The 22,870-nt window shown below is 38.9% G+C and overlaps 1 protein-coding gene and 1 long non-coding RNA gene across 2 annotated transcripts in view; both read right to left on the reverse strand.

Annotated features, from left to right (window-relative positions):
- The window catches only part of LOC105924405, a 749,458-nt gene that overhangs the window by 464,203 nt on the left and 262,385 nt on the right, over positions 1 to 22,870 (reverse strand). The gene's annotated exons all lie outside the window — the stretch shown is intronic.
- LOC118565762 lies at positions 17,143 to 17,676 on the reverse strand. Its single transcript, XR_004932586.1, has 3 exons — positions 17,659 to 17,676; positions 17,488 to 17,564; positions 17,143 to 17,222 (listed from the first exon to the last, which is right to left on the reverse strand). It is a non-coding gene; the product is annotated as an uncharacterized LOC118565762 (long non-coding RNA).

Here is a 22,870-nt window from a genome sequence, read left to right on the forward strand (position 1 = left end):
TATCGAAGTAAAACTTAAAGCGAAGGATCACCTGTAGGTTTTTAAGAATTATTAGTTGTAATCAAATTTTAAAAGAATTAAACATAACATTATTTTCAAATGATCTGTACTTACAGAAACTGATCCATCTGAATAAGTTTCCTTTGGGTAGTAGGTCACCACAGCGCCATGATAATAAGTACCTTGTGTACCTCTGACCATCAGCAGCAGCAGCAGCAGAGAGAGAAACATGTTGAACGATTAAATTTCTCTGCACTAAAACTGAGAAACTAGAGACCAGCAGCATTTATACTCCCAGAGACTTCCTCTCATCCACTCCCTCCTGTTTTCCGTTTACAGTCCTGTGTGTGGAAGATTGTCATGTTGGAGTTTAAACTTGAATGACCATATGTTCACCTGTAAGATAATGATCAGAATAAAATAAAATGATCTGATATCAATCAATAACAACTGCAGGATGCAAACTGTAATCAGCTCAGTTCATCAATTTTCTTCTTTGATGCTCAATTCCCTCTTTTGAAATGTGACACTCATTCCCAACCATAATAAATTGTTTTATTGCTGGCAGTTAATCTCTGTCCTCACCATTCGGATGCAAAGCACCCAGTGTGCGTGTTTTATTTCTTCGCTCCTTTTCATCCTCAAACTGCATCTTAATATTTTGTCTGCAGTAGATTCACAGGTTAATATTATTCCTGACCATGCAGGTGGTGTCCCAAGGAGAAAAATGTGAATCATATTTAACTTTAGGATGTCTTAGGCAAGAAAGGGGTTTTGTTTTACTGCCTCTCAAAATGTGGGTTATTGTCATCTTACCATCTACCAGTTTACATGCAAGTTTAATGCAAATATGACTTTGGCTGCTTTCATTTATTTACATAACTCCCCACTGTGGGAGTGAGTTGTCTAGGCTCAGTGAAGCCTCATTCACTGGAAACCGTAATAAACCATCCTAACAAGGAACTGTCATGTGTACCATACTTTATTTTCCAACAAATCTAATTTAAATGCAATGCATATACAATTATTAAAATGTTTTGGCCTCTTAACCTGACTTGCATACAGGAAAGGTGTTGAGCTTTGGTGATTGGAGTTGGAGGCCGGACTCTGCAGAAAGAGAACAACAAACTGAGCCATGCCGACTTGAAACTTAGACCTGTGCGTCCATCCAGTCCTTTCACTTTTACCCTTAATTATCTGCAGTGACATGATTCACCTGAAACGTTTGCAGTCAGTTGGCCTTGAGAAATTTGCATTTGTCAGGTTCCTCTCCACTATCACTTCATGCATGCTCTGCTTTTACATTCTCAAAAATATAAAGTTTTTGTGTCTCTGTCTTTTCTAACCCCCAGTGGGTCGAGGTAGATGACCGTTCATACTGAGGCTGGTTCTGCTGGAGGTTTCCCTCTCTATTAAAGGGGAGTTTTCCTCCCCATTGTCACTTTATGCATGCTCAGTATCAGGGATTGCTGCAAAGCCATCAACAATGCAGACGACTGTCCACTGTGGCTCTACGCTCTTTCAGGAGGAGTGAATGCTGCTTGGAGAGACTCTGGTTTCCTTCGATAAAAACCTTTTTGACCACTATGTCTGTATGATTCGATTGTGATTTTGCACTATATAAATGAAATTGAAAATTAATTTGTGTTGAAGTCTTCAACTACGGAAAACAAGTCCAGTCGCTTTGTTTTTTCCTTGTTTTGGAAAGTGTTGAAGGGAGGCATCCTGTGCTGATTAGCTAACATCTGCTGATCTTTTTATCTGACCCCACACATGAAAAATAAATAAATAAATAACAAAAAATAATAAAAAATAAGTAAGTCTTTGAGAGTCACAGATCTAAAATAGATTTGTCCAACTTTTCTGTAGCTTTGACTAAGAGAAAAAAAGTTATGAGCAGAAAATTCAAGCAAGCAGAAGAAAAAATGTCCAACCAGGCAGAAAGACAAGACACAAAAACAGGAGTAAAAGAGATGGTGATATTTCATTATCACACAACAGGTTTGTGCCTCAAAGCTTGTTATGCTGTTTTACATTGAGCTATTAGCAGGCTGCTAGCACTAGCCTAGCCAGCTAAGAGTAGCAAACAAAGTAGGAGTAAAGAAGATCCTTTGTAAAAATTCTCTGCTTCATAAATAACTTAATAGATAAGCCTCTAAATATTTCCAATGTAAATGTAGAGTGGATGCTAGGCTTAGAATAATTTTAAACAACTTTGTCCGTGCAGACACCGGAGCAGAGTAGGAGCACAGTGAGGTGAAGGTGTGTTGTTTATGTACCTCTGCAATGACGAGGTTTATCTCTTTGGAGAACCTGGACCTACCAAAAGTTGCTTTTTTAATGAACCCTTACGGATGTAAGATTTCTGAATTCATCACTCGTATAAAGTCTAACTCCATTGATGACATAGAAAGCAACCTCAGCTTCTGAGAATGGAAGTGGGTGGCAGCTGCAGGTCATGTACATCTTTTGTCTAGATATGCTCAAGGAGATTATTCCCACCGATCCCATAGATTTTTTCGACATAGCGAACCTTCAGAACAGTGTCTAGCTTGTCTTTGTACAGTCCATCGCCTCTCTATTTAGTACTGTGTATTTTTCAAGTGCTTTGCATCTCTATCTCTCACAACATGGCATCCAAATCAGCCAGGCAAACAAAAGCCGTTACCCCCGGAAAATGGCGACTGCATCCCACAATGCATCACAAAATCACGTGCCCTTTTAAGACCCTTTGACACTTTGGGCACAGTTTGGACATTTTCACTTAGCGGTTTATTCACTTTTGCTGTCAGTGGTTTAGAAATGATGCATTAATGGATGCATATTTAATTATTTTGAGACAACAGCAAATTTATGAAAGTATTATAAAAGCAGTACAATGATGACTTTAAATTGTATTAAAATGTAATAAATGACTGATAAATGTCCAGTTTTCATTTTTCTTTCATGGGACTAATTGGTGACAGTGGCGTAGAGGTAACATATAGCTCACCATTGTCAGGGTGTGAATGTGTGTGAATGGGTGAATGACTAACTGTGTAGTGTGAAGTGCTTTGGGTGTCGTCAGAATAGTGTTCTATACAAGTACAAGCCATTTACCATGAAGACTACTTAAATTGGCTGGTGCAATGCACAGATTATGACAGCTTCTCTTTCTTATGATGCCAACCCCAGCTGCTGCTGTGAAGGTGGTTCTTCTCCTCTTACAGACGGATCAGTGGGGCAGCAATAGTCACACTGTTGTTGTTTAGACAAAGTAAAAGCAAGAGTGTAGAGTTAGAGAAAAAACACAAAATAAATTTCCCTCACACTGTTTTGGTCAGGATAAATGGGTGGCAGTAGCTTTGAATGCAAAGCTACCATATGTACTTCTGTGAATGACAAAGGCACCATTGATCTCACAGGTCCCATGGATACAGAAAAAGATAAAAAAAGTTGTATGGGTTTACTGAGTTTGTTATTACACTAGGGAAAATAGGATGCAAAAGAAGTTGACCTACAATTTTGAGATGGTGAAACATATTACATGTTGCTCCGAATTACTGGAAATTTAAGTTGGTTTTTGCATTTTTTGCATTGCATAGAATATAATAGAAAACACGTTATTGTCCCACTGTAGGGAAATTTTGGTTTACCAGCAGCAAAGTTAAATGCAAATGGAAGCATGGAGATAAACCAGGGGTAAGGAATATAAAAACAAAGAATAAGAGACTATTCAGTCTGGACACATTTGCCACATATTAAAATCATTGTACAGCTAGCAGATGTTAAAATAGCATAATAAAAAACAAGGAAGTGTGCAACTAAGCAGGGTAACCTCATAAAATGTGCAAACATGTTTTAAATTTATGCACAAAACACAAACAGACTTTACAAGACTGAAAAAGACTATGCAAAGTAAGATCAGCTCTGCAGCAAGATATGCATGTGGAGACAAGAAGAGTGAAAACAGGATACGAAAGAAAACTAAAGAATGAAAATATACGTTTTTGACAAATATGTGTATTTGTTTTTCTTTCTAATAGTATACAGAAAAGAAAGGACTATTTTATGGTTTGTGTAATTCAGATAATCTTTTGCTAAAGGTTAAAACAAGTTATATAGGCTGTGTGGAGTTCTTAATGGAGCACCTGTCCCTGTGATGTAAATGTATGCTTACACATAGCCAGCCCTAAGACAACCACAGCGTAATGCTCTTTCTGAAGATGACAAAGAAAGCAGGCAGCCATCTAACTTGGCAGAAATAATGTAAATTTAGTTGCACACATAAAAAACACAGTTTGTAGATTAATACCGTAAACAGACTGTATAAAAATGCAATATTGTATTGTGAAAACTTTGCAGATATAGAAAAACTGCTATAACTACCCCCCTTTTTTTGCATTTTCACAAAAAATATTGCTAATCTGGGGCCCGTTCTTTGTACGTTGCTTAAAACATCCGAGATCAAATGACACATCCAAGATGATTTCATCCGGCTAATCATGATCCGGCTAACTGGGTTCTTCGAACACACCTGTTGTTTATGATTAGTATGGCTGGATTGAGTTATCTGAGATAACTGCGCGTTCATGCGTTTGTTTAAAAGGGGAAATGTATCGATAGTAGAAACATTGATCAGCAACGCTGCTATTGGCTGTTCAGCATGGCCAAAGAACGCCCACAGTTTTTTTCCCAAGCAGAACAAGAGCTTTTAATGGAAGGTTATGCCGAATTTGAGTCAATTAATTAAAACGACAGGGAACACCTCAAAGTCTGCTTAAGCCAGGAAAGAGGGCTGGCAAAAAGTAGCAGACAAATTAATGCATAAATACTGTCCATGGTAGATGTTTCTATCACTTTCTACAGTATGTATTTGTGCATTTTAATAAATACTGTCCATGGTAGATGTTTCTATCACTTTCTACAGTATGAATTTTTGCATTTTAATAATTTGATATTTACTTTGTTCTTTTATATCAGAGCCTCCACGGGACCCACTAGAACATGGGGACAAGTAAAAGTGAAGTACAAGAATATTCTACAAAATGGTAGCATTTAATTATTAAACTTTTTTTTTTAAAAAAAGGCACTTTTTATGTCAAGAGATCCAAATTTCAGTGTCATTCCTTAGAGATGGGAAGTAAAGGACACGTGCAAACTGGGATTTTTTCCTTTTCCAAGTCATACACAGTTTACACGGTAAAACTGTATTGCTCCGTGTCTAGATAATCTATCCAAAGTTTTGTCTAATACAATATACTCCTCGACAGGAAGTAAGCCTTTCAAAGTAAAACTAAACATCACATTAAAATGGCCTGAACAAATCTTCTTACTCAATATAATAAAAATAAAAAGCAAACCATAATACAAATAACTTAAATATTTTCTATTTATGGCTCCAACATCACTTTTTCCTCTTTAAAAGCCACTGTTAAATGATGTTTGTCTGTTTATAACAACCACCAAGAAAAATCTCTCTACAATTACACTGTCGCACTACGCTAAAGGATCCTGTCTATTGTGCAATACGCGATTAATTCGAAAAGCTCTGCGAATTATTCTTGCTCCTTCCGCAACAGGTTGCAGTCGTAAAAATGGAAAAAAAATGGCTACGGCAGACTTCCCTATCTCCTCCGCTTATAAAGCTGCGATCTAATCCTGTTTACATGAAATAAGCTTGCACACATGTTGCTATCACAGCAAGTCCAAGATGAGTTTCGAAGAACCAAACGATCCAAGATCATGCCAAAATAGTCAACAATCAAATCCAGCTAACTGAGTTAGCGACATACGAAGAACAGGCCCCTAGTTTGGGTGGTCAAAGTTTCAGAGTCACTGTGGTTCAGATAAATATGACAAGCTGATTGCAAACTAAATATCTGATTCTCTGAAAGTATTCCTATTTTATATTATCATTGGAACAGCTGAATAAAAATGCACTCTACTTCATAAGTGTTGGTATCGAAACTAAAGATTCAGTCTTATTACCTAAAACAATCATCAGTGTTACGCCTCCAAGGTCTAGGGGTTCACGGGCAGCAACATAAAAAAATGTGTCCAGAGAAATGAATGGAATAAAAGAGGTGATTTATTACAAAAAGATGTTTTTTACAAACACAAAACATTCCAACCCAGTTTTAAACAAAATAAAGATAATCCTAACAGTGCTTAGTGTAAATTAAATTACTAAGTGTTCAAACAGGTCAGTTTAAAGTAACTGAAACCAACCCAAACGAGAAAAGAAACACACACACTTGCAAAGGGAACACCAAGCTTCCCAAACACAAGCTTCTAGCTTGTACAAGGTTAACCTAAAGCAGATTCAAAGGACTTAACCAAACTAGTAAGCACAACTAATTAGAATTGCCCAAAACAATGGAAACCACCGAAAGTGGGGAAACAGCTTAACAAAAGCCACTTCCTACTAGCTATCCCCACTGAAGGAATGAGTCCAAGAGTCTTTTGTAGTGGTGAGGTGAGCCTCATCAGCTTCTAATTGGCGTGGCAGTCCTCTGCTGGTCCAATGAGGTCACAGCTCCTCTGCAGCCAATCAGGTTGGTGTTCTGTCACAGATGAATCTGCCTAACAAACAAGCCTGCACAGCCTCCAGAGGCCAGGGGGCCGTAACAATCCGTTCATAAAGTCATAAAAAGGTTAAGGCAATGGTGTCAATGTTTTACCACATGGGCAAAAATCCCCAAGTTGAAAGCCATGGGAAACAGATATTTTTTTATTTAAAATGTGAAAATGTATATTGTTTTTTCCTTTTACCTTAACAAAAACTAAACATTGAACATTTTAATAACACAAATTGTCAGACCTTTGTAGGAAACAGATCTGTAAATAATATTTCACTCAAAATAGAAAAAGGAAAAATACAAGAATGGGATGTAGAGATCAATTGAAGGCACTCTGTGAAAACAGCTGCTGTGTTGACAACGCTGTGGCTACAAAACACAGCTGTGGCTCCTGGTGTCCGTTCTTCGTACGTTGCTTAAAACATCCAAGATCAAATGAGACATCCAAGATGATTTCATCCGGCTAATCATGATCCGGCTAATTGGGTTCTTCGAACACACCTGTTGTTTACGATTAGTATGGCTGGATTGAGTTATCTGAGACAACTGCGCATTCATGCGTTTGTTTAAAAGGGGAAATGTATCGATAGTAGAAACAATGATCAGCAATGCTGCTATTGGCTGTTCAGCATGGCCAAAGAACGCCCACAGTTTTTCTCCCAAGCAGAGCACGAGCTTTTAATGTAAGGTTATGCTGAATTTGAGTCATTAATTAAAACACCTCAAAATCAGTTAAAGCCAGGAGAGAGGGCTGGCAAAAAGCAGCAGACAAATTAATGCGTAAATACTGTCCATGGTAGATGTTTCTATCACTTTCTACAGTATGTATTTTTGCATTTTAATAAATACTGTCCATGGTAGATGTTTCTATCACTTTCTACAGTATGAATTTTTGTATTTTAATAATCTCATATTTACTTTGTTCTTTTATATCAGAGCCTCCACGGGACCCACTAGAACATGGGGACAAGTAAAAGTGAAATACAAGAATATTCTACAAAACGGTAGCCTTTAATTATTATACTTTATTTTAAAAAGGCACTTGTTTTGTCAAGAGATCCAAATTTCAGTGTCATTCCTTAGAGACGGGAAGTAAAGAACACGTGCAAACTGGGAATTTCAACAAAAAAATTCTTTATCCATAAAAAATGAAAATTTTACTTTTCCAAGTCATCCACAGTTTACACGGTAAAACTGTATTGCTCCGTGTCTAGATAATCCGTTCATAGTTTTTTCTAATACAATATACGGCTCGACAGGAAGCAAGCCTTTCAAAGTAAACTAAACTTCACAATAAAATGGCCTGAACAAATCTTACTGAATAGGATAAAAATAAAAAGCAAACCATCATACAGATAACTTAAATATTTTAGATTTATGGCTCCAACTTTTTCCTCTTTAAAAGCCACTGTTAAATGATGTGTTTGTCTGTTTATAACAGCCACCAAGAAAAATCTCTCTACAATTACACTGTCACACTGCGCTAAAGGATCCTGTCTATTGCGCAATACGCGATTAATTCGAAAAACTCTGCAAATTATTCTTGCACCTTCCGCAACAGGTTGCTGTCGTAAAAATGGACATGGCTACGGCAGACTTCCCTATCTCCTCCGCTTATACAGCCGTGATCTAATCTTGTTTACATGAAATAAGCCTGCTCGCGAGCAGGTTTAAGCTGGCGCACATGTTGCTATGACAACAAGTGCAGGATGTCTTTTGAAGAACCAAACGATCCAAGATCATGCCAAATCGTCAACAATGAAATCCTGCTAACTGAGTTAGCGACGTACGAAGAACGGACCCCAGAACTCCACACCACCAGGGCCTTCAAGGAATTTGCTAACTTCTTTACTGAGAAAATCCAAAAGATTAGAGGAACAGTCTGTACTTCGATGTCAAGTTCAGTACCAAAGTTGTCTCTAACTAGAACTGATCTTGACAAAATGTCCCAATTCAGCCAAATAAACAGCAAAAGCTTTGAAGAAATCATTCACCAGCTAGGTTCCTCTTCCTGTTGCCTTGATTTTTTACCCATATCTTTCTTTAAGAAGGTTTTGCCTTAATGTCTGCTTTGACTCAAATAATAAACACATCCCTTTTGTCAAGTGTATTCCCCCAGTCTCTATAAATAGCTGCTGCTGACTGTGGAAGAACCATGGTGCTGGTACTATTGGACCTCAGTGCAGCATTTGATACTGTCGATCACCCCATTCTGTTAGAACGCCTGGAAAACTCTCTCTCTGGTACAGCTCTCAACTGGTTTAAATCCTATTTAGAGGACAGGGACTTTTTTGTGTCAGTAGGTAACTTTACATCAGCAATGACAAAAATCACATGTGGAGTTCCCCAAGGGTCCATCCTGAGCTCCTGAACTCCACACCACCAGGGCCTTCAAGGAATTTGCTAACTTCTTTACTAAGAAAATCCAAAAGATTAGAGGAACAGTCTGTATCTGTATTCAATATCTACATGCTTACTCCAGCTCAGATAAAAAAACAAAACAAGAATGCAATATGCTTGTCTCTGTAATGTTTCCCCTGTCTCTGTAATGCTATTCTTTCCCTTTGTTTTTTGTTTTGTTTATGTAAAGCACTTTGAATCATCTTGATACTGAAAAGTGCTTTATAAATAAAATTACCTTGCTGTTGTTTTAAGTTTGACAGTAAGGTCTTCAATAGACTATCGCATGAGTTGCGGGGATTAGAAAAAATAGCTGATAAAGAAGCAAAAGTACTGTCAATAAACTCTGGAGTTACACTCATTTCTACGACCAATCAGATTCTGTCAGAATCAGAAACAAGTTTATTGCCAAGTAGGTTTGCACTTATATGTGACTCCAGTGGGCACTCTTTCAATGGCTCTGCCAGAACAACGGTAGCAAAAGAATAAGTAATGTACAGCCTTGCAGCCCACCAGGCCTATAATACAATGGGAGAAACCATAGCCCATTTTCCATTAATAGCCCCAGATTTTAAAGCCACATGTGTTTGTTTCCCGAGATAAACCAAAGTCTTGGGATTTTGGGGTTTCTTGTTTTTATTCGCTAAAGGGCCATTTATGTAAAACAGGTTTTGACATTTGGGGAAGTGATGAAAACAGCAGTACCACTCTGGTCCAGGAAGTGGCAGCAAAGCAGCATCATATGTCAAAAGGCAGACTGAGAAGCTGTATCCGTGTCCTCCCGCCTCTCATTCGGACTCTGGATAAAACAGGATGGACAGCTTCTCCTGATGGTGTTACAACTTCTTAACCCCATTTAGACCAAATTACCTTATTCTGCCCGCTTGGATCCATCCCAGTTTCAAAATTCTATTCCACTCCTATTGATTTAAATAAATTAACATCTCTCTGTGTGCACAGGGGCCGCCATGGTGTGGCACGGGTCGGGGCAGAGCGGTGGACAGACTGATCCAAACTTTGCCTCACAGACTTAAAATACTGAGCTTCATGGGTAGGGTTTTGCCTCATCCATGAGAGGAATAACCAGGTTTTTTTTAGGACACTACCACAGACCTTTAATGGGAGCAAATTTATATTTTCAAAGTTATAGCATATACGCACTACACATATTTTGGCTAAAAACAAAGCCAGTTGATTTAGGTTAGTAAATAAAATATCAGTCTAATCACAGAATTGTGTCGAGAAAGTTTACAATTAACTTAGAATGCTAAAAAAAATCCAGCCAGAATTTTAACATTTAATATCTGGTACATGAAGATATTCCCCACAAACTTGGTAAATGCTTTATTTAGGTACTTTTCTGTACAGATCCAAATAGATCCAGTCTGCGTAAAATAACAGTCTGGCTTACATCACGCAGCAGTGGGGCTTACCACTGCTGTCTCCCTGGTGACACTATGCTCTGAACGTGTCTCTCCCATTCCTGAGGAGTCCAAGCAGAATTAAAATGTATTTATAATGCTGATGAACTGACTGCACAGATGAAGTTTGGAGCTGTACCTTCGCCACTAAAAACGTCCTATAACAACTTTTTGAGATAAATTAATGTTATAAAATTGATAGGTTCATAAACTCATCACCTCCTTACTACTCCTTACTACCATTGTGGCGGACAGTTTTTCTTGCTTCACACAACCCTGCCCCCTCAACAAGCCTCGAGAAAGCAGAGCAAAGTGCTGGGCCACTTGAGGAACCAAACCCCAGGAAGATAAAGCCCCAGGAAAGTTAAATTAGTTACGTAAATGTGTATGATGCATTGTACCAGAGTTAGCCACAGGCTATTTTGCATCTGTAGTCCATTTGGCAGGGAACAATTTATATTAACTCCATGCCACATTCATCAGATTAAAACAGCAAAGCTTGAGCTATCGCTTGATTTAGTTTTGCTCTTTAAGAATACATTTTAAGCAATTTGAACACAAGTTTTAACTCTTTATTGAACATTATTGGTTAGTTTACCTATTAGAATGTAGCCTTCTATCCCAGGCCCACAACAGCTGCTCCTCATTAAGAAGTATGGTGATCACCTGAGACAAGAGTGTGGATTGGAGAAAATAAGAACCTGCTTAAACAATATGCCTGTGAAATTTCTCAGTTATCTGGGTCAGTTCTTCCTGAAAACGTTTCAACACCTGTCCAGGAAACTCAATTCTGACGGCTCACATGTGAGAAACCTGCAGGTACATTCAAAGTCAGATGCAAATCACCTGAATCATGATGAGACTGCTGACGTATTTTCTTTGGAATGTGTAGGAGGGCTGAGCTGTAAACACTGGAGAGTAGGAAGCTCAGTCCTGCTGTCTTCTGTCATTACGATTCATCTGTGGTTTGGATACATGACAAGACCACACCAGGAGGCATGTGATTCTGATTTTATGTGATTTAGTCCTGTTAACAAATGCTGACTCCAACCTCAACATGGCCACTCATTGTGCAGTGCAGCTAAAACCAGTTCAGAAACAGTCCAAACTGATTTCATGAATTAACAGGATCTAAAGCAAACATCTTAATACACTCATTAGGCTACATGAAATGCAGCACAGGGATTCACAGCTGGGATCTGGTCACAGCCCAGGATTTCTGCGGAATTATATTAGATTGATTAACAGAGTATGAATGTCAGTAAGGTAAGAAGAAAGCAGCACAGCTATTAACAATGTTTTTTTCTGGAATGCTAACTGCCATCGCAGTAATCTCTCAAGAAGTCTTTATTATAAAGGTATTTAATTGCTGTAATATTGTATGTAATAAATAATCCCTGCAAAACTGCAAAGAAACACTTGCGACTGGTTCTGTTTATCTGTTGTTTCAGAACCTGAGAATCATCAGAGAATGATTGAAATTTCTCATAGTGCCATACAATCCGTGTATCTTTCGTTGTATTTTCAATTGCAAATCAAAAAAACGAAAAACAGAAAATGAACTGGTTATTTTGTTTTTTGTTTCTTATGCTTAAACCAAAAACGAAAAAGGGATTGGTTTTTCATATTTCAATTCTAAGCTCAGATCGAAAATACGAAATGGAAAAATGGACAGCAGGCAGAATTTGATTTAAATATTTAATAGGTACAGTTTACGTGACCCAGAAACAGCTGTTTGCAACTTCAGTAAAGTTAGAAAGTAGTGATGGTGAGATGAAGCCTCATGAGGCAGTGAACCACTTGAGCCAACTGGTTCAAGAAAGGATTCATTTCTTGGAGCTTCATGTGCACACGACACCACCTACTGGCCAGGTGTATAATCACAGCCAGCTGTATCTTAACAGGTGTAATGCATTGATTTTTTTGTCTACTATGGCTCTTGGAAATGACTTCACAAAAGGTGTAAAACGAAATAATTTGTCTACATAAATTATGTATACACATATGTGTATAATAAAATATTGTTTGAATGTATTCTCTGTGTGTAATTATTCCCAAAATAGTAGTGTCATGTGATATGGCATGTTGTGTAATAATCAGACCTCTCAATTTTGATCAAAAGTTAAGAGTTAGATTATGCTAATTTTGGGGGTGGGGGGGATTATGGTCAACAATTTCCCCTCAGCAGCAACACTGAAGCACACAGAGGTTCACGATGCGTCTTGACGCACGATCCATCTGCTGATGTCTGGCTCCTTTCAGCTCAATGCACTTCTAGACTGTTACAGTTTATAACATTCTCATCACCTTTCACTGCGACAGGGTTCTCAGTCAGTCGCCGCACTGACCAGACAAATTTCTATTGCTCTCGTCAGTGCGGCGGTGCGGTGGGCGGGGAAAATGCATAACTAAATACTGTAAAGGGCTCCTATAAAGGGAACAGGGGTACTGCCAGATCTGAGATGAAGCCCCTGATGTTACAAGTTCTTTAAAATGACCCTTAAAAGTGCGCACCTGAATTAAAGCGCAAGGCAGCAGCCCACTGAAGCGCCACTGATTCTGTGAGAATCAGAGCATGAAACACAGCTACTAACTCTCCTATTGACTTTAACTGGCACACATTGCTACCGATGTGAGGACATTATTCACGTTTTGAATGGTGAACGGTGATAAAAGCACCTGCTCCGAGGGAAAGGAGGGGGAAAAGGAGCAAGCATGAGGCACAGAAATACGGTGCATGAAGTTAAAAAATGCAGAATTAATAAAAACAAAACTTATAAACAGACCAAGTGGCGTTTTAAACTGCATCTGGTTAGCAGAACTGTTGTTGGCGCTGTAATCATAAGGGCAGGGAACAGTCGGAGAATAACCGCACACTACTACATCAAGTTGTTTTCACGAGCGACACGTCACACGCCACCACTTTATTTTACTTTACACACCAACATTGCGCATGGTCCACAATTTATAGTCACACCCATTAATGATGTCATTGAAGAGCACTCATTAGAACACACATGTCAACAACTGTTTTATGATCCAGCGTGCAGCCAAGACTGGTTCTGAATGAACCGGTCATCTGGCAAAATCTGAGCCACTTCCCGAAGCAGTCACGTGGTACAGCGAGGCTTCGGACGTCATCGTTTTCGGCTCCTCCCCTAAATGAAGCAAGCTTCGATACGCGCTTTACGGAAACGCCCCCTCCATTACTCGACACACGTCTCGAAGCCTCGGCACATCTCTAGTTCTTATTGTCCGCCTGGTGCTTCCTGTTTTTTGGACTGCCTCTGGGGAACTCTCGTGTTTTGATGGTTTGCATTCTCCCGGTTCTGGACTGATCAGCTATGTCTGCCCTTTTCAGTTATTTAAACCACAAGTTTTTCTGTTCCTCTGGATCTTCTGCAAATAAACCCTTTAAGCATATGCTCCGTGTCTGGTTGAATATCGGGTTCTGTTAAACCAATCATTACACATTTGAATGAAACTGATGATTTTTCACCAGCTTTAAATTTCTTCTGCATTGTCATTAATATTTTTCTAGGATGAACCCGGACACAGCACGCACACACAGAGCTAGTTCTTAGGAGTGAGTTTATTGAATAGTGTGGAAGATGAATGATGATGGAACCAAGAGTCTTACAACAGACGGAGGTGTAGGGTGCAGAAGCTGGCCGGCAGGAGGCGTGTAGAGAGACTGACCTGGAGGAACTCTGGAGACGAAGACTAGAGACCAGGACGGAACATCTGAGCCGAGGACTTGAGACCGGAACAGCTCACCAGGACTTGAGAACAGGAGTAGGAACTTGAGAGCAGAACGGAACCTGGGAGTCGTGAACAGGAGATGAGAACTGGAGTGGGAACAGAGCTGAGCTGGATCTAGGCAGAGACTGAAACAAAATCAAAGCTGACCGAAAGTCTAATGGCTGACTGGTAGTGATGTTACGTGATGTGCCGAGGCTTCGAGGCGTGTGTCGAGTAATGGAGGGGGCGTTTCCGTAAAGCGCGTATCGACGCTTGCTTCATTTAGGGGAGGAGCTGAAAACGATGACGTCCTAAGCCTCGCTGCCCGGCTGTACCACGTGACTGCTTCAGGAAGTGGCTCAGAGTTTGCCAGATGACCGGTTCATTCAGAACCAGCCATGGCTGCACGCTGGATCATAAAACAGTTCTGCTAACCAGATGCAGTTTAAAACGCCACTTGGTCTGTTTATAGGTTTAGTTTTTATTAATTCTGCATTTTTTAACTACATGCACCGTATTTCTGTGCCTCAGCGCTTTCTCCCCCCCCCCCCTCTTTTCCCTCGGAGCAGGTGCTTTTATCACCGTTCACCATTCAAAACGTGAATCACTACGTTTAATGTCCTCACATCGGTAGCAACGTGTGCCAGTTAAAGTCAATAGGATAGTTACTAGCTGTGTTTCAAGCTCTGATTCTCATAGGATCAGTGGCGCTTCGGTGGGCTGCTGCCTCGCGCTTTAATTCAGGTGCACACTTTTAAGGGTAATTTTAAAGAACTTGTAACATCAGGGGCTTCATCTTAGACCTGTCAGTACCCCTGTTCCCTTTATAGGAGCCCTTTACAGTCTTTAGTTATGCATTTTCCCGGCAGCGCACCAACGGGGGTAAAATCCGCCCACCGCACTGCCGCACTGACGAGAGCAATAGAGATTTGTGTGGTCAGCGCGGCGACTGACTGAGAAACCTGTCGCTGTGAAAGGTGATGAGAATGTTATAAACTGTAACAGTCTAGAAGTGCATTGAGCTGAAAGGAGGGAGACATCAGCAGCAGGATCGTGCGTAAAGACGCAGCGGGAACCTCTGTGTGCTTCAGTGTTGCTGCTGAGGGGAAATTGTTGACCATAATCCCCCCCACCCCCCAAAATTAGCATATTCTCACTCTTAACTTTTGATCAAAGTTGAGAGGTCTGATTATTACACAACATGCCATATCACATGACACTACTATTTTGGGAATAATTACACACAGAGAATACATTCAAACAATATTTTATTATACACATATGTGTATACATAATTTATGTAGACAAATGATTTCGTCCTACACCTTTTGTGAAGTCATTCCCAAGAGCCATAATAGACAAAAAAATCAATGCATCACACGTGTTAAGATACAGCTGGCTGTGATTATACACCTGGCCAGTAGGTGGTGTCGTGTGCACATGAAGCTCCAAGAAATGAATCCTTTCTGGAACCAGTTGGCTCAAGTGGTTCAATGCCTCATGAGGCTTCATCTCACCATCACTACTGACTGGAACAAAAAACAAAGTTGAAGTAAGTCTTCTGGCTGACTGTAACAAAAACTGAGCTGACAAGGATTCTGGCAGAGACGGTGCGGGAGTGAACACTATGGACCGGCGATGAGAACAGAATGAGGTGAGTCTTATAAAGAGGTGAACACAGGTGGCAACAGATCAGGGGTAATTGCAGCCTGACAGGTGACGGGAATAAAGACTAATTAGTGTCCAGAGGAGTGACTAATAGCTGAGCGAGGGAGAGCTGAGTGAACTGCAAAATAACAAAGAAGCCAGACAAAACTTAAACCATGACATGCATCAGCAACTTAAAATATGTAACAAAGATCTTAAGGCAACATTTGTACAAATTATATTCTGTTATTGACCCACATGTGGTGTGCTGGTTGCAAACCCCTGGTTTAGGATTACATGAAGACTCAGGATTTTGAGCTTGGTCATGACACATAACATCTGTAGTTCACCAACATGTTTAGAAAAAAAAACTAATTTCACAAGGTACCTCAACAGATGTATTGCATTTTTAGACAGGATTTACGTTTGACAGACATAGTGGAACGTTTCTATACAAGACAAATGTAATATAAATCAGAGATTATAAAAACGGAAACTTAAAAGAAAAATGTAAACATGCATACAGAGAAAGATGATTAAACAAATCTCTGACTAGAATACTTCTGAAAGTATTCTATCAATGGCACACCTATAAAAAATGCACACTACTCAATGAGTCAAAAGTTTTTTTTTTTTTTTTTTTTTTACCTAAGACAATCAGTTCATAAAGTTGTAAATAAAAGGGGGGGGGGGAAGCTTTTGGCAGTGGTGTCTGACCTTTTTGTCACATAGAACACAATCACCAAGTTGAAAACCACAGAGATTAGAGGATTTTTTTATTTATTTTTTAAATACATTTATTGTGTTTTTTTTTGCTTTTACCTTAACTAAACAGGCAATGTTTTAATAAAACAGTCACACTAATGTAGGAAAACGATCTGTAAATGGTTGTTCACTTGAAAAATAAAACAAGAATGAGATATGGGGGTTTAGGGAAATCAAAAAACTCTTATGGTCACAATTAACGTTTGTCCGACTCTAACATGGCCGTCGCACATACGAGCTGGGCTGTTCTAAATTAATCAATTTGATGTAATTTTAGAAAAAAAAACATTAAATGAGTCTGTTACTGAGTAAAATTCACTGAATGGTTGTGTTTAACTTACATAAAAGGAAGGTATAACTGGGTTAATAAAATTATACTTTGTACTTAAGAATTTTCTCAATGAAAATATCACAAATAATAAAAATTAAAATTTCTCTATTCCACCTGTAATTGCAAATTTGTACCACACTTAAATTGGGATCAGGGTCTGCAAAAAATAATTCCAAGAGCAGCAAATGGACCCTGAGCCGCACTTTGAAAACCAGTGGGTTAAGGGGAGAGAATAAATGAAGGAACTGTAGTTTTTCACGGTTGAGCCCTGGGGGGCAATTCTTTCTCAGAAGTCATGCTCAGCAGATGTAAAGTTATATCTGGTGGGAACCCTTTTGCAATCAGTTCATCCTTCATCTGTGAAACAAAACAATGTTTGGATCAGAAACAGTTAGCTGTGCCTCATAAACATAACTGATTGGTGTCTGATCAGCCATCATTAATACATGTAAAAGACATCTGTATCCTAAAAATCATATGTTGACATTCAACTTTGGCAGCCATGGTAAATTTTCTTCAGTGACAATTAATTTCTGGAAATCCATGAGCAGGCGCAAAGAAGGTGACAAATCAGCTACCTCTGGATTTAATTGTTTGCATTAATTACAAGGACATTACTGACCGCTTTGAGGATTTTGTCATGATCGTCTTTTGGTGACAGTGCAGTCGAGATGTTCAGTTTCATAACAGTACGGTAAGCTGGAAGCACAAGAGAACAACATGACTGTAGAGCAAAATAGTTAATAGCAGCTATTGGGATACAGTACTGCTGATTTCATGTTTTCATACTTACTTTTTTTAGGGGGAGGTTCTGTAATTGTTGATGGATAGAATAACAATGATTAAACTTACTGTTGGTCATGTGAATACAACAGCAGGAACATGAAGAAATACAAAAGTAAAATTTAAAAATATAAAACAAAAAGATTCGCACTTACTTCCAACCGTCACAATAACACATCGAAAATCAGACTCGTACACAGAAGAAGAGACACTGTGGAGATAATTCAGCACAGGAGCTTTATTGTTAGACTCTGGTTTAAATTGCGCTCAAATCTCCAAATAAAATGACCGAATCTAAAGTGCTCATGGGTCACAGAATGAAATATGTTTTTCCAATTAAATTAAAACCACAAACAGTTTCTTTTTGTTTTTTATTACTTAAATGTTAGTATTACTAAATGCTCAACAATAAACCAAACATTCAAAATTGTAATGAAATGCAATTGTCAAAACAGATCTTTAAATCTCTCCAAAACATGAAACAGTTTGTGTTCCTTTGCTTTATTAAAAAGACATACTTTATTAATTTGGTGGGTCAAGTTCTTATTTATTTTATTTATATTTTTTTCCAGCATATATTCAAACATCCTGGGATATGTGACTCTCTTTCTTTGAAAATGCTTGCTTTGTTTAGCCATTTTACAAAAGCTTTCCAAGGTTTGCAGAGGATTTTTAGTTGACAAGTAATAGAAATGGTCTATATTATTTTTTTATTGCAACATTTGTACCTTTTAATGAAATGTGTTAACCCAACCCTTAGGGAATGGTGGGCTGCCAGTGTGTGGCACCTAGAGAGTATTCTGGTGCTAAGAGTCTTTGCCATGGACCCAGAGTAGCAGTCTGTAGGATTTTAAGGAATTTGCCTTCCAAGACACAAACACCCTGCCCTAGGTCACCACTCCTAAATAAAATCATAACAAGAAGGAAAGTGAATAGAAGCTCCTCCTATTTAACAACGAAGCCAGTGGAGCATTATCGCCTATTGGCCACACAAATTCCTGGTGAAATGTCAAGCAAGGGACATCACATAAAAGAGGCGAAACATTTGCTGGAATCATGTTGAGCGTGAACGCACTATGACCCAATTTTTTAAAACATTTTTGGTATTTATTATCTGAGCTAGGGGGAGCATATTGAATAGGAGAGGACCCATGATGGACCCTTGGGGAACCCCTCACATGATTTTCGTATTCGCTGATGTAAAGTTACCTACTGACACCAAAGTCTCTGTCCTTTAAGAAGGATTTAAACCAGTCAAGTTTTGTTGCAAAAACGCCGACCCAGTCTTCCAGGCGCTCTGACATAAGCAAATGTGTCAAATGCTGCACTGAGGTCCAATAGTACCAGCACAGTGGTTCTTCCACAGTCTGCATTTATATGGATGTCATTGAACACCTTGAAAAGGGCGGTCTCTGTACTGTGGTGAGCACGGAAGACCACTGGGGGATGGCTCAGGAGCTTGACTTTCTGCACAGATTATCTGTGAAAAAATCTGTTATATTTTACTGTCAGGACATAGTGGCAGTTTAAACAAATATGTAAAAAATATATAGATTTTCACAAAGGTTACCTACTGCAGCTTTAAACTGTTTATCTACTGTTTGCCAGAAGAAGACTAGTCACCACAAAATAGTTTATGCGTGTATGACTTAAGTCTTTCTTAATTTAAAATATTGCATTCATCTAAAATATACTGATATCTGCAAATTATAGACATCCCCTGATCTACACTGTCGTCTTTGAAGCTCTGTCTGTTACGTGTAATGTAGAAAAAGTCTCATTAAATAGGATTTCATTAAAATGTATACTTTTAATTTTTCATGAACTCTTACAAATACCAGTATAAAAAAACATTTTACCAAATAAAAATCAGAAAACTCAAAATGGTTTGTTGTGTCTTCCAGCCACATGATATAAGAATTAATTTATTGTCCCACAATGGGGGAAATCAGCTGTGACTCTGGACAAAACACATACAGAGTTACACATAGTTATTAGCAATGAAAAAAGAAAAGCAACAAACTAGGTAAATCAAAAATTAGCTATAAAGAAATGCCATGAAGAGAAGATAAAAAGTAAATCCTAGAGTAAATATTGCTAAATTACTGACATTGCATATTTACGTACAAATAAGTTGAAATATTCAAGTGTAACAGGGATAAAGACTCCAGCTTATTCGCGGTACACACGATAATATAATATGCAATAAACATAGTGCAGCAGAATCCCAAAGTAGCTAAGGCATGTGCAAGTTACCTTAGCATCTGGGGAACAGTGTAAATGGTTAATGATCCGATCAGTACAGGTGCAACCATCAGTATTATGAAAACAGTTATTGAGTCTGTTGGGGGCAGCAAAGATTATAAATTGTGACTAGCGGGGAGGAACGACCTGCGGAAACGCTCCTTAAGGCATCTGGGATGCAGCAGTCTGTCACTAACAGCTCTGCAGCTCTGCAATAGCTCCATGCATGGAGTGAGAGCCATTGTCAGTTCAGTTCATTTATTCAAACATCGATTCATTGCACCATTCCACAAAACCAACAAAAACACATATGTGAACAGGAGTGGGCAGAAGTAAATAACTTTTATAATCCCTACGCTTCATGTCCTAAAAAACACGATATCAGCTTCCATCTAAAGCTGCTCTCAAAAAAAATTATGCTTGTGAATCTTATTTTTTATTTTCTTTGTTTTGTCGTCACTGACATATTTTACAAAAATTATAAATTTGTATGGCTTTTTAAATTTTTGAATGGTTTAATTGTTTTAGTTCTCATTCCAAGTTGGTCCGCTTTACTCCTCTAACAGTAACACAAAAGCTTTTTAATGTTTTATGGACTTTTTTGATTTGAAAACAGTCCATAAAACACTAGGACTATATAATCAGTCCTAGTAGATTATATATCTAAATGTGGGGAGGGTGGAGGTCAATTATACGTGATTAATGCCCCCTGTGATGAGAAGAAGAGCCTGGGGGTGTTTTGTTTGCATTCTGCTCACAACAGTGTGGATGACCTCACAACCTGCCTCATTGTTTGCGGAGGGAAAGTCGCACAATCCAATCACGATCACCTGTGAAAACTATGTGGGAAGCATGTACAGCCTCAGTGGGTAGTAGCCCGGTGTCCTTTGTGTAAAGTCTCTCTTTAACCATAATGTGTTCTGAGCTACACCAGCGGTTATTCAGAAAAAACGAGCTGCCAGCTCACGCGGCACACAAGTGACAGATTATATTTTTGCAATAACATATATTTAATTTAATGCTTTTTATTCATCCTTATCAAGTGACACAAAAACTACACTGACACTGTAGTTATTAATTTAATTTAGTCTATTTCAGGATCGCTTTTTATTCATTTTGTAAATTTATTTTAATTATAACAGACCAAATACTGACCTTGCCTGGACCACAAAGCAGATGGGGTGGCTCTGTCCATCTTCTCTTGCAGATGGTGTCCAGGTCAGAGAGAAGTTCCCTGATCCAGAAGAGCTCTTGACTACGTTGTACGGCCCACTGTACAGGAGTCCAGTGATCCTTCATCAATCAAGAAATATGCATCATTTTTATGTGATTCCAACTTTTTACCATCTATGAACAGATCAACTGTTTCACTTTAAAATTTTAATGTCTATTATTCTGAACAGGACAACCATAATTTTTTATGGTTTTAACTGTGCTGTGTACCAGATTCGGTTTTGTTTTAACTAAACATGTTTTCCAAATGTTTTGCGTTTCCTTACACAGATTGAGTTGTTGCTGCTCTGATGTTGATCTTAACAGCCTGATTGACTGGAGTGTAGAGGCGAGCTCCGTGTTCTGGAGTTGGAGACAAAAATCTTGGCAGATAAGCACCTTCTGTGCAGGATGGTGCAGCTGGATCCACTGGAACAGATCAAGAAAGAAACAACTTCAATCCTCCTGAACTGAAAACACTAAAAAAAACTGCAGATCTGTTTGTCTAAAAATCCATTTGCATGTCTTTGACACAAATTATCCTGAAGATTAATCCATAAACTTTTTGTGATCCATCTTTTGTTCAGTATTTATATCTGGAAGTTTTAAAAGTTTTTACACATTGCTTCATACATATAGAATGCAGTATATGATATACTACTTCATAGCATTTTTCTATCTTGTTTAGCTGTTACATTTTAGAAGGTCCCTGTTTTTATTTGTTAGCATTTACACCGTGTTTCCTCATGCTTTCTGTGTGTGTGTCTGTGCTCTTGCAGTTGCAGCTGAGTGAGATTTCTTTTTTGCCTTTTAAACTTTTTTTGTGCTTTCAACACCATCCAATTAAAACTTACGAAGTGGACCACTACCTGACACAGTGAATACTGGACGCTGGTGGACCGCAGTAAGGGAATCTTGCATCACAAAAGCACCACAGGGTACTGTGGTGGCACTTTTTCTGTTCACGTTCTACACTCCAGACCTCTCCATCAGCTCCCCAGGTTGTTTTCTGATGACTCTGTCATTGTTGGTCCAAATGCAATTGTTGTGCAATTATGGTTTTAATTATGAATACGGAAATTCTAGTTAAGAAGCAACACTGATTGACAATCAGCGTCACCTGCTGTTGTAGAAATGGAATAGACAACAGGTGGAAACTTGAGGCAATTAGCAAGACACCCCCCATTAAAGTAGTGGTTCTGCAGGTGGTGACCACAGACTACTTCTCAGTTCCTTTGCTTTCTGGATGATGTTTTGGTCCCTTTTAAATGCTAGCGGTGCTTTCACTCTAGTGGTAGCATGAGACGGAGTCTACTCCCACACAAGTGGTTCAGGTAGTGCAGCTCATTCAGGGCGGCACATTAATGCCGGCTGTGGCAAGAAGGTTTGGTGTGAGTTCCGGTAATGGCGGCTTGCTGAAAGGACGCGATCGCTTTGGCTCTGCTACTTTTCTCTAAAATCCTGGAAAATACTTGTTACAAGTGACACTGAACGACGTTTAAAACAACTGTGATGCCTCTCTCACAAAGGAAGCTTCACTTCTAAGGTGAGCTCTGAAGCAAGCAGTGAAAACAGCGAGGCTAACACCACCACATGCGAACCAATGGAGGAGTGGAACGAGAAGAATAAGATGGTTGACACTGGTTCAGAGGCAATACTGGCCGCAATTGCAAGTTTGAAATCAGACTTCTCCCCTCCAAACAGGATGGCATTTTGTCAGCAATAGAGAATGTTACAAAAAAAGATATTAATAGGTGCGCTGAGCG

The sequence above is a fragment of the Fundulus heteroclitus genome, chromosome 14 (genome assembly GCF_011125445.2).
Source record: "Fundulus heteroclitus isolate FHET01 chromosome 14, MU-UCD_Fhet_4.1, whole genome shotgun sequence".
Lineage (NCBI taxonomy): Eukaryota > Metazoa > Chordata > Actinopteri > Cyprinodontiformes > Fundulidae > Fundulus > Fundulus heteroclitus.